Source organism: Monodelphis domestica, chromosome 8, assembly GCF_027887165.1.
Source record: "Monodelphis domestica isolate mMonDom1 chromosome 8, mMonDom1.pri, whole genome shotgun sequence".
Taxonomy (NCBI): domain Eukaryota; kingdom Metazoa; phylum Chordata; class Mammalia; order Didelphimorphia; family Didelphidae; genus Monodelphis; species Monodelphis domestica.
This window is the reverse complement of record NC_077234.1, coordinates 102062441-102074217: the sequence shown is the minus strand read 5'-3', so window position 1 is coordinate 102074217 and position 11777 is coordinate 102062441.

Genomic DNA, 11777 nt, shown 5'->3' with positions numbered 1-11777 from the left:
CCACTGACAGGACACATCACAGAAGTTATGGCATGGAAAACAGAATAATATAAAACATTCTGACACTGTTCAGAACAAAGGAGCATTTAGCAAAGACACTCAAGACAAAGGCTCATTTTTGATTTCCAAGCTGTCATAGAAGATAAACAAGAAGATTAAGTCACACTAGGACAAGAGATTTGTTTCCAAGGTCAAGTCCACAGAGAGCTGATGATAAGGTTGCTTGAATTGCTTCATCAGCTATTTGCTTTTGGTTTAGAGGCATCTTGGTGTTATTTCCCTCCATTTGTTCTCTCTGAATGTAACACTTGTCAGATCCACGCAAAGTTTGTGGGTCAAAATTTCTTTAAAAAAAAAAACAACAACTAAATTGAAAACAATGAATATCTGTATGTGTCCATGGTGTCTATAGGCTACCTTCATTTGAATTGTGTTTTCTCTTTTCAACTCAAATGTTTTCCTAGCTAATTTATTTTCTTTGCTCCTCAATCTTTTCTTTATGGCGACCTTATTCTGCCCTCATTGTGTGACTATTTTCTCAGCAATAATGTTCAAAAAGTACATCTTTTCTTGATACATGAGGTATTTTTATTTAAAACACATAAAGGCGCACACTGTATCTCTATCTTTGTTTACCATTGTAAATCATTGACTATCATTTTTGTTATATAATAAATTCATATAATTTAGTATAAGATGCAAAGCAGCACTGCAAAGTTCAGATCTTTGTTCAAAATGCAAACATCTTCAGTCTTGATTTTATTGAATAATCTCCTTCCATTCCACCTCCCTCCATATTCATGGTAGAGATTTACTGATTAAAATAATATGTGCAATATTGTTAGTGAGAAATAAATAGAATCAGGGATTGCTTGTTGATGCTGTAATGGAGTATTAATTTTTCAAATCCAATGTATCAGTTAATTAGTAATCTCTTCAGTATTATTCTAATATTATTCTAATAGCACAAAATATTTTTAAAAGTTGACTATTTTTCACTACAAAAATTATAGCAGGTTTCACATTAAAAACCAGAAGAAAACTAATGATCATGTGTTGTAAGTTGTAAGTAAGTAAGTAAGTAAGTAAGTAAGTTGTAAGTCTTAAAAGACAATGAGAGAACAATGACATACAGCAATAGCAGAAGTGCTGACAAGGGCAGTCTCTGTCTATGGTACCAGCAAGTCCCTCCAGAGACAACAGGGAAATCAGTCTAATGTGTCTCTGCTCCTGATCTGGGGGTGCAACACTTTGGGCTACACATACACACCCCTATATTCTAGTCCCTGGGCTATAACCCGTGGGTTTCTGTGAAACTATTTCAAAGAGTTTATGACAAATCCATATTCATTTAAAGCATTATGATTTTGGTATTGATTTTACTCCAGAGTAATAATATTCATATAGAGTTTCATGTGTACCACTTAGTGTACATATTTATTATCTCATTTGATCATCATGACCACCCTGGAAGATATGTACCCTGTTAAGGAGGTGCTATAGTTATCCTTATTTCAAAGATGAGGAAACGGAGGCAAACTGAGCTTAAATGACTTATCTGGAGTCACATAGCTAGTAAGTGACCAGGGCTGAATTTGATTTTGGGTTTTCCTGACCCCAGATCTGACTAATCTATCCACTGTGCCCACTTTTTGGCCAAGTTTTACTCTTGTAAGGATGATGTTAGAAAATAAGTATTGTTTTATTAGTTTAGAGATAAGTAGAGTGCCTGGCTTGAGAAAAGAACTGGTGTTTGAAGCAGAGCTGAGAGAGCATGTTAATTTCAGATGTTGACAGTTATAACCATTTTTCTGTGTCAGTTACTCTCTCTGGCAGTTGGGAGTTGGTCTCTGGCAGTTGGCAGAGACACACTCAGAGACCCTCTCAGGGCTGGAGGAGGTAACATCTTTGTCTCTCTCTCTGTCTGAGGGAAAGATCTGAAGGAGCTCAGTGTTTTCCTTTCCCAACTTGGGAAACACTATTGAATATCTATTGTGGTTTTTATATATTGTTTAACTCTCAGAAGACCAAAGAAAAATCTGGTCTTTGGTTTGGAACAGACTCAGTCTAGTTAGGACCAAGTCCTAACTGGATTCTTGTTGAGACTCAACCAGCTAGCCTTTGCTATTTTATAATTTGAAGGGGAAGTTAAGATTTATAAGGATAATACTGGTAGTTTTTATTTTAAATAGTATAAATTTGGGTTAGTCAGATCAGGGAGGAGTAGTGTAGCCTATGAAACACAGGCACCTTGGAGTTTATTTGGGGGGATCTAGAATCCCTTAGAATTAGAAATCCTTTATTTATTCTTATACATTTCGATAAATACTTTATTTTTTATAATGAGTCTCTTTAGCGTCCTTGCGCCTGGCCCTGAAGGGAAGTTCACATTTGAGCTTCACTTCATCACTGAGGATACTTTCGATTACCTCTATCAAAAGTATTCAAACAGTTTTTAAAAGTTTTGAATCTATATTGAACAGTTTTTTCATCTAAATATTCTATTTATGTAGCTGGCTATTATTTTTTTATTTTTACACTATGAATGACTTAATATAATAAATTCTCAAACACGCTTTCTAAACTGATTAACATACTTCCATATACTTTTATTAATATTTAAAATATATTTACATGTTGATGTAATTAACAAATATTTCTTTTAAAAGTATTCCTGAATTCATGACGCATATCATCATATATATTCTCATCAGTGTAAACTAATTTTATTACATAATGTCATAGGGGACTTTGCAAAATATTTTGACATTAACTCATACTTCAAAAGGTTAGGAACCATCGGAGAGCTTAAGAAGAGCTTAAGGAGTGAATTTAGGCATCCAGGCCATAGCAGAAGTGAATCAGAGGCTTTGAAAGAAGTAAGAATGTGACTAAAGAGTACCAAAATTTGAGTTCTAGAACATAAGTGCTTCTGAAGATGATATAACTGGGATGGGCTATTCAGTCAGTAATGTTTGACTCTGTGATCTCATTTGGTGAATTAGCAAAGATTGTGTGGTTTGCTAATTCCTTTTCCAATTCATTTTACATATTAGGAAACTGAGGCAAACAAAATTAAGTGACTTGCCCAGGGCCACACAGCTAGTGTCTAAAGCCATATTTGAACTTAGGTTTTCCTGATTCCAGATCTGTTACTTAGAACATGATCCATGTATCACCTACTTCATGATTTTGTTCATAGCATGGTTCCATATTGCTATACAGAATGGTTATAGCAGTTTACAGTTCCACCAACAGTGTATTAGTGTCACAATTTTCACATATCCCCTCCAATTTCATCCCCTCCCATTTTCATTTTTAGTCATATTTTCCAATCCCATGGGTGTGAGGTGATATCTTTGAGTTATTTAAATGGGCATTTCTTTAATAAGTAATTACTTAGAACATTTTTCCCACCTGGCAAAAGATAGTTTTAATTTCTTCATCAAAGAACTGCCTGTTCATATCTTTGACCATTTATATCAATTAGAGAATGCTTTCTATTCTAATAAATTGGTCTTAATTTTCTATATATTTAAGAAATGAGGCTTTTGTCAGAGACACTTTCTATATTTTCTCCCCAAATTTAATGTTTACCTTCTGATCTTTGGGGTATTTGTATTTTTTTAACAGAAACTTTTTTTTTAATTTGAGGTAATCAAAGTTATCCACTTCATTTTTTAATATGTTCTCTATTTCTTGTTTGGTCATAAATTCTTCCCTTATTCACAAGTCTGAAGGTAAACTTTTCTGTATTCCCTGAATTTGTTCGTGGTATCCCGCTTATTTCTAAAACAATTATCCATTTTGATTTTATCTTTATGTGTACTATGAAATGAAGTCCATACCTCATTTCTGACATATTGTTATCCAATTTTCTCAGAAGTTTTTGTAAAATGGCGAGTTCTTCCCCTAATAGCTTGGACCTTTGAGTTTACTGAAAACTAGGTTATTATGGCCATCAACTAGATGTTGAGTACCTAACCTATTGCACTGATTCACCACCAAGAACATGATTGTTTTAATCATTATTACTTTATAGTATAGTTTGAAATCTAATACTACTAGGCTTCCTCCTTCAGATTTTTAAAATAATGTCCTTGATATTCTTCACCCGTTTCTTCCATATGAATTTTGCTATTTTTTTAGTTCTATGAAATATTTTTTGGATAATTTGATTGATATGGCATTGAATAGATAATTTAGGTAGGATTGTCATTTTTATTATATTGGCTTAGGGTATCCATGAGCAATTAATATCTTCTCAATCGTTTAATTCTGACTTTATGTGTAAAGTGTTTTGTAATTGTTTTCATAAAGTTCTTGGTTTTGGTTGGTTTGTTTGTTTTTTTGTAAGTATACCTCTAAGTATTACATATTATCTACAATTATTTTAAATAGAATTTCTCTTTCTATCTCTTGTTCTTGAATTTGTTGGTGATAATTAGAAATGCTGAGGATTTGTGTGGGTTTCTTTTGTATCCTACAATTTTGCTAAAGTTGTAAATTGTTTGTATTTTTTTAGTTCATTTTCTAGTTTTATTTATATATACCAACATATCATCTTCAAAGAGATAATTTTGTTTCCTCATTGCTTATTCAAATTCCTTCAGTTTTTTTCTGCTTCTTCCCATAGCTATTATTTCTAGTATAATATTGAATAGAATTGGCAATAATAAGCATTCCTGCTTCAACCCTCACCTGATGGCCATAGACTATTATATTACATATAATCCTTCTGAAGGATTATAGATAATATTTGCTGATGATTTTAGATAGATACCCTTTATCACATTAAAGAAAGCTCCTTCTACATATTTTTTTAAACCCTTACCTTCAATCTTGGAGTCAATACTGTGTATTGGCTCCATGGCAGAAGAGTGAGAAGGGCTAGGCAATGGGGGTCAAGTGACTTGCCCAGGGTCACACAGCTGGGAAGTGTCTGAGGTCAGATTTGAACCTAGGACCTCCCATCTCTAGGCCTGGCTCTCAATGCACTGAGCTACCCAGCTGCCCCCTACATATTTTTTTAAGGAAGTAGTGTTAGATTTTTGTCAGCTTTTTCTACATCTATTGAGATAGTCACATGATTTCTTTTGGTTTTATTATTGATGTATTCAGTAATACTGATAGTTTTCCTAATATTGAATTATCCCTGCATTCCTGGTAAAAAAAAAAAAACCACCTGGTCATGGGTATCCTTATAATAAAATGATGTAATCTTTTTGCTAGTATTTTGTTTATCATTTTTTGCTTTCATTACGTGGATTAATCTATAGTTTTCTTTCTCTGTTTTAGCTTTCTGGGCTTAGGTATCAGTACTGGATTGATGTCATGAAGGGAATTTGGGAAAATTCCTTTTTCCACTACTTGTCCAAATATTGGATTGAATGTTTGGTAGAATTCATCTGTTCCTGGAACTTTTTCTTAGGGAAGTCTTTGATGGTTTATTCAATGTATTTTTTTTAAGTATTCTACTTCTGGGCCATTATCATGCAGAACACACTTTGTTCTGGCTCTTTAGGGTGCTTTTTCCTTGGTCTGAGAATTTTTGTATTTTTCCTATATAAAACTGAGATTTGAACTCTGGACTCCATTCCCTAGGAGTCCTTGCTAGTTCCCAGAATGCCCTCTAATCTCACTGAATTCTCACCTGGGACGGGAGCAAAATTTTATTTAAAGCGTCTACCCCATAGGCGGGGTCTCTTTTGGACTTCCGTTTTGGAGCAGACATGGCTCTTTCCATAATGTAGGTGAGGTCTTGTCTAGGCCTCTCTGGCCTAGGCATGTTTTTCTTATCCTGTATTTTCTTTAATCCTTAATCTTCAATAAACCTCATAAAATATAATACTCCTTGCAGAGAGAAACTAATTTCTACCTGCCTCAGTCTCCCCTAAATTTTAATCTTTACACCTATAGTAGTTTTGGGGATGTTTTATTTTATAGTCTCCTTTAGGAGATGATCAGTGGTTTCTTTACATTTCTATTTTCCCTTCTTGTTCAAGGATATCAAGTCAGTTTCTGCTGATGATTTCTTATAATATGAACAGGATCTTATTATTATGATTGCTTTTATTTCTTACAGTGATTAACTGCTGGATTTATTTTCCAGCTCAGTTATTTGCAATTGAGATATTTCAGACTTTCTTCTTTTTTTTCATTCTTTAGATTTTGTTTTATTGTTTCCTAATGGTTTATGTCATCATTAATTTCCATTTGCTCATTTCTAATTTGGGAGTATCATTTTCTTCCTTGAACTCTTAAGTTTGCTATTTCATTTGGTCCATTCTAGGCTTTAGGGAGTTGTTTTTATCAGTTGTTTTTTTTTTTTGCCTCCATTCCCATTTGTCACATTCTAATCTTTATGGGGGGTTTTGCCTCTATTTTCATTTAACCCATTCTATTTTCCAAGTTGTTAGATCTATCATTTCTTTTATCATTTGATTTTCTTAACTTCATTTCAAGTTCTTCAAAGAGGTCTTTTGGGACCTGGCACTCTTTATTACTTTTCTTTGAGGCTCCATATATCCTTTTTGGCACTCTTTTTCTTTTCTGATTTTATATTTGTAGCTTCCTTGTCATTAAATTAACTTTTTGTGGTCAGGTTTTTTTTCTTTGTCTTTCGCTCATTTTTCTAATTTTTATTTACTCCCCCCCTTTGCCTTATTTATTTCTTGAGGTTTTGCTATATTCCTGGGGTTCAGAGATTGATGGTATTTGGGATAGATTTGGCTTTCCTTGGGCCCTTCAGTGTGCACTTCCAGGGGGTAGACTGCCTTGCTTTTTGAAGGGTGGCTTGCAATATATTTTTTTTTTCCCAGCTGGACACAACTCCTATTTATTGATTTCCCTCTTAACTACTTCTTTGGGTTGTTCTCTGCTCTGTGGGTCCATTGCATCTGGCCATGTGGAAGCAGGTAGGGTTACGGTTGGTCTATTCCTCTACTCTTGAATCTTGTTGCCTCAGGCTGTTTGTTAGCTTAGTGTTGTTCCCAGCTCTGCTGTTGTAGAAACCCCACAGAGTTGGTGTTGAGCTGTCCCCACTCCCCTCTCCCTTTTGCAGGTTTTGTTGCCTCAGACCACGTGAAGAACTGCTTCCAGCTCTGAAATTTCCTTAGCTCAGGCCTCCCTCCAGTTGGGCTTGGGCTGCTTCCCATCCCTGTTTTTGTTGCCTTGGGCTGCTTAGCTGTGCTCCCTCACTGGCTGCCTTATTGCCTCAGGCCAAATGGAAGAGCTCTGGGCTGCTGTACCCTCAATAAGTTCCTCTGATGGAACACTCCCTTGGCTGCCCCACTCTCCTGTTTTCCTTTGTTTTGAGGTGCTTTATTTTTTTTACTTTTGTGTTTTTGAAGGGTTTATATGAGTTGAGCATATCTTATTCCACTATCTTAGCCTACCAAATAACCACGCAATTGCTTTATGGATAAAATTAATATTCCATAGATAAGTTAAGCCGTTTTATTAAATTACCTTCCCAGATTGAATTCATTGATAAAATGTTTAAAGCATTAAAAGAATCCAATCTGCCCCTATACAAAGCAAATCAAATAGGCCTAATCTAATCCTACTTTCTAGGAATTAGAAAGGTCAAATGGATAGACAGCTTAAGTATTATTCCTCCATGCAACAAAATTGTCAGTGTTATGCAGATGTCATACTCTGAAATATGGTATTCTTAGTATAGTAAATTGTTTAGTGAGAGAATTATAAAAGAAACTTAAAATACATGCACATTTTTTCTTAATATGAGTTCCATGTCTTCCTTCCATGTTAGTGAATCCCCTCGGGTTCCCTCTATAAGTAGAAGATTTTCTATATTACAGGGAGGAAAAATTAACTGACAGATTGAAGCTGTCATAAGCAACCCAAGACATAAATTCAGAAGTAATCAAACACCTAGAACTGTTTCTCTATGCCTTTACCCTCCACTCCTGCCCTCTCTGTACTAGAACAATACATTATTAAATATTTCCAACAAAGATGCATCAAGATTTATCTTTCAACTGCTAGTATGAATCCCAGTGTTCTTCTAAAGGTGAATTTGTCTAATATTTGATGTTATACATCCTTAATTTTGAAGAAACCAATGACATTATGGGATGATGTCCTGATTTATGAATGAATTTGATTTAAATGAGTTAGAGTTCTACAAAATTGTCAGCCTACCACTCTCTTCCAGAGTCACTGAAATCCAGTGGTAAAACAGGTCAGGATGACCCATGTTTGGGTAATGGCCCAGGATTCAGTGAACAACCTTGGCATCGCCAATGTCTGACAGAGCTCTAGGTACTCCACAGTACTTGCTTTGGTCTCTTTCATGGCCATTGGAACAAATCGTTCTCATAAACTCATTCCACAAAGAAATGCTTTACCTGCTTCTTGCAGACATCCCCTTAACTCGCCTAGGACTTAAAGCCTATCAGATGCCCTCAGCTTGGTTTAACCTGTCTGCCCAGATATTTTCACTTGGGTGTAGCCTCTGTGTATATTACAGTTTCTTAGAGCCACAAGTGAGAGTTGGATGATAACTATAACCAAAGGCTGATGAGAAACTCTGAGATGTTGGCAAGCCCTCATACCCAAAGTAATAGTGCTCTCTGCACATTGTATATAGCACAATCGTTAATGAAACTGATCATTTCTTCACTAAGTCATCAATCTCACATAATCAAAATGAACCCTTTAATTGATAAGACAATTAATGAGGTTTGGGAATGACTTGTAATAATTTCAAGTTCGTAGCATTGTTTCTTTTATATGAGAAAAAACTTCGCTCCCATTTCCTATATCAGTAACATCTAAAAAGTGCATCTTTTTGATTTTGTTAGGAAATTGTGTTCTACATTTCTAATAGAACAGAAACAAATCAATTAAGACAAAACTTGTTCATTCAATACAAATTATTTACCTATATGCTCATGAACCAAGTAAATTACAAGCCTTAGAGGATGACATATTGTACATTAAATCTCTGTTTTTGAGGATTTGATGCTCTGAAATGTGCAGACAATTGCTCTGGGATCTAGTTCTTACAAGACTGCCAATCATCTGGACAACAGCACTCTGGCAAATCTTTTGGCATTAGGTACATAACTCTTAATTACAAAAGGAAAAAAAAACTTTATGGGGTTAAAAAACCTTCAGGGAAATTAAAAAATGTACAGAAAATAATCCCAATAGTAAAGATCTGCCTTAAACAAATTAAATTGACTCACGTTACCAAAATAGTCAGGATGATTTGGAAAATTTGTCTTTTTAACATTTGCAGGCTAGTTTCAACAATATAGTTCATTAGCTAGAAAGATATAGGAATGTTCAAATTGAAAAATGCAAAGATAACTTGATTAAGAGATAAAAATCATGGCTGATCGACCAGTTTAAATTAGGCAGTGAATCTCTTGAAAACAGAAAGCTTTTAATATGTCTAGCTTTCTCTTAACTTTATTCCTTTGAGTTTCCGTTACCAAGCCTTTGGACAGAAACATTACAATCTGTTTCTACCAGTATTCAAGACACAATGTCCATAATATCTGCATCAACTGACATTGGAAGGACTTAGAAATAATTTTTAGTAATGAATTCACAAAAGATTCTTCAATATCAAAGAAACATTGAAATCCCATTATTTTAATGGCATATTGTGAAAAATGTGGATTTTGGAACAAAATATTTCCTGCTCATTTTATAAATTCATGAACTTGAGAAAAAAGGCCTTTATCTAATACATAAACATATTCTCATTTATATGTATTTATATATATATATGCCGGAAAAGTATATGTAGTCACAATATGTTTATATACATATATTAATCCCCCATATAAACACACATATATACTCATGCAGATGTATAGACATATAAATATGTGTATATATTATGAATCTTAAAAACTACTCAGACTGTACCTTAGAAGATTTTATTTAACCTATTGCCTTATTGTAACAATGGAGATACTTGGTCTAACAAGAATGTATTGGGAACTTTTAAAATTATTCCACCCTACTTAGACAGTGCCTTAGGGGAAGATAAAGTTGTAAACTCCTGTTTGAACAATAAAGGTACTTAACTCATACCTTATAGTGAAGCTAGAACCTTAAGATAGGTCTATTTTTAGATCTAATACAAAAAGGTGTTAAGTGCCTGTAAAGGTTAAATTAATCACAAAAAGGTCAAATAACTTACAAAAGTCAAGCTTAACAAAAAGGTATGAAATACTCAGAAGATATAATCTAACCAGAGAAGGTGTGAACTAAAGAGTGGTGAAAACTAAGAATGTGCAGTCCTAGAGAGGTGACATAAGAGAAAATTTTCTTTAAAAGGAAGGGTAAAAAGTCAGTTCAAGGTAATTGAAATTTCAGTTGAGTGGAATTGGATTCTGAATTGGAGTTAAGGAGATTCAGTGGAGGACTGGAGCTTGCTTGGAGATGGTCTTGTGGTGAGTAATAAGACTGACTCCCTCTCCCTTAGCCTCAGGGAGGCCACTTTGGCCTAGGCCTTAACTACTTCTTGGCTCAGCCTGAACCAGAGCAGTTTGAATTAATTCTTTCTCTCTCTCCTTCCCTTAATTCCTTCCCTCTTTATTAATTAAAATCTCCATAAATCCCCAGCTGACTGGGGTATTTTCATATTTGGGAATTTCCCATGGCGACCACTTATTTAGATATTAAGTCAAAACATTACATGCCATTGAAATGCCATGATTGATGCAGAATAACTGATGTATATATATAAAAGTTTTCATCTGAAAGACAGAAAAGCCCCGTGGTCCTTACAGTACAGTGGCATAGAAGATTGTGATGAGCAATTTTCAATCTCCATTGATCAAATGATATCAGTTTTGAATATTATATTTCACAATGCATGGAATTTAGCTAGCAAAATCTCCACATCCACCATCTTCAGTATCAATGGTAGCAACACTCACAAAAGACATTGCCTGATTGAATCTACATGGGAACTATTAACTAGATCGATGGCAGTGAAGGGTGGGCTGGAAGCTGGGTTGGTAGTCTGGAAACTTAAGGTTTTTGAAGTGACCTCAAAACGAGCTTTTTCTTGTCTTTTATTCAAAGTTCTGAGGAAGGTGTCTCATTATTTTTAAAGAAATTAGATTTTTCTTGAAAATTCATTTTACTTATAGGTAAAATATGATGCATAGGTAGATATGACCAACAGACCACTATTGTGAAATAAATAACAGGCATTTCAAAAAAAATATTTAAAAGGGATGTTCTCAACGTATGGTCTGGGGTCCTCTGAAGATCCCTGAGACCCTTTCAGAAGATCTGTAAAGTCAAAACTATTTTTATAATAATACAAAAATGTTATTCATGTGTTAAAATAGTCTTCTCTTGACCAAGTATTTATGTGTAAGGTTGAATTTTCTTCATATTCTTTGACCAAAATTTTATATTTCAACAGATTGAATGCAAAATCAGATGAGGATTCAATTCTTTTAATCAAGACATTAAAAATATATGCAAAAAAATTCTATTATTTTGACTATTTTTTCTGTGGATATATATACATATATATAGTAAACTTACTACACATATTAATATATAGGGGCTTTATTATAATTTATAATGAATTTATTTTTTAAAACAAAATGGAAGCCAAAAATTTATAAATGTTAAATGGATGAAAGGGGGAAAATATCTTGGAAAATTTCTGATCAAAAGAGTCTATCTAAAAAATGACTACTGAGAAATAAAAGTACTTCAAAAGACCTATGATCTTATTAATATTTATACCCCCTTGACCAACACAGTAACTG